Source organism: Propithecus coquereli, unplaced genomic scaffold (assembly GCF_000956105.1).
Source record: "Propithecus coquereli isolate 6110/MARCELLA unplaced genomic scaffold, Pcoq_1.0 Scaffold265, whole genome shotgun sequence".
NCBI classification, from domain to species: domain Eukaryota; kingdom Metazoa; phylum Chordata; class Mammalia; order Primates; family Indriidae; genus Propithecus; species Propithecus coquereli.
In genome coordinates, this window is record NW_012148230.1 from 2,625,828 (window position 1) to 2,627,651 (window position 1,824).

Sequence of the window (1,824 nt, forward strand, 5' to 3'; positions counted from 1 at the left end):
CTGTGTGTGTGTGTGTCTTGAGAATCTTGGGTACATACATGCCAAAGCTAAAGATTTAATAAAAATAAATACATTTACCCATATTTTGACCTTATTTCTTCTTAGTCAAATATTGTTTTAAAAATTTCTAAGTAAAAAATCACCTCAATTATTACAAAAAGAGAAATACCTCAGGATGAGTGACTCGAGTATTGTCTTGAAAATCAGAAATATTGAGCAGGAAAGGACAATGTGAGAAGGTAAGTCCAGCACATAGTACTATGACATGTAGAAGTCCAGAGAAAATGCAGACACTAGGAGACTGCAGATATGGCAGTGACAAATAGCAGTCCTGCTCCCAAAGTTAGCAAATCTCCTAATTAAATAAACAGGTACTGAGCAAATGTGGAGAGAAAGGCTCAAAACCATTTACCCAATTGGCAAGGACAAGTGTAGGATTTAGGAAGGGGGTAAGGTAAATGACACAAACATACAATGAAGCATAATTGAGGTCCTGAACCTAATCACTCATGGCTAGAGAGTTTTAACTCCCAGGTGAGGTGGGATTAATAGTTGAGAAGATGGTACCAGTAGCAGATATGTTAGCTGTTTTCATAAACACCTTAGGAATGTCACAAACATCCTAGGGAATATTTGGGAGACACACACACACACACACACACACACACACACACACATCTCCATATAACTAAGTTGACAGTTATTAAACGTTTTTATTGTTTTCCTGCCTATTTTCCAAAGTTATGAATTAACCCTTTGAAACTAAGCCACCCACTTGACCCAGATAATCTATGGTCCTGATAATGTTATATAGTCAGGGGTCATTCCATAATTAACACCCTTACAGATATAGGTCCCTCAGTGGCTTCCGAGAAGAGGTTAGGCCAAGCTTTGACATCAGCATAGTGTTGTACCTGCAGAGAATGGCTTTGATTGACTGGTGATGCAGTAAGTAGAGTAACTGCCACCAGAGAAGGACTTTTTCACCCATCATTTTACCCATTCAGGAATATTTATTGAGTGCCTACATTGTACAGACATTTGTATGAGTAAGACCTAATCCTTGCCCATCAGATGGGTATAGCTTAGAAGGAAGATAAATGGTCAATGTAAAGCAAATGTCGCAAGTAATGTGAAGGAATGAACAAAGTTAAAGGATTTAGTTGTTGTGAAAATCAGCTATATTTTGGGAATTCAAGCAGGCAGGGATGGTGGAGTGAAAAGGAGTGTGTAAGCGAAGAGCCCTCCTGAGCAAGGACCTATGGGCTTATCTACCAGGACTCCTTTGGTGAACTTTTCCACTCCAGCAGAACTGACCACTCCCAATTTTATTCCCTGTTGACCATGAGCAGACTTCAGTACAAATATCTTTAATTCTGTTGCTTTATTTTGTTGATTTTTTTCACTCAAAACTCTGTCTTATTCATCTTTGTATCCCCAGCACCTAGTGTAGTGTCTGTTTCTAATGGGGATTTAGGTGACAGATTATGCCATCTGCACTAGTAATTGACATACTGGTGGTTATCTAGACTTTGAGAGTGCATCAGGTATGAAAGTGTCTGGAATAATTAGGTGGGTTCCACACAGATTAGTGATTTCTAGAATACATTCTTTGTCTACACTATAGCAGTTTACACAATTCTCTTCAAGGATATAGTTTTCGCTTGATATATACACCGTTACTTGATATTTAGACAAGCTAAGCCAAGCGCTAGTGCTTGCTTTACTTAACAGCTGATGGTTGCTCTTTACAGAGGATGTAAAAGATGTGAAAAGAGGGTAGACAGGAAATATACCATTGGCTCTCAGGTATATGGAACAAAT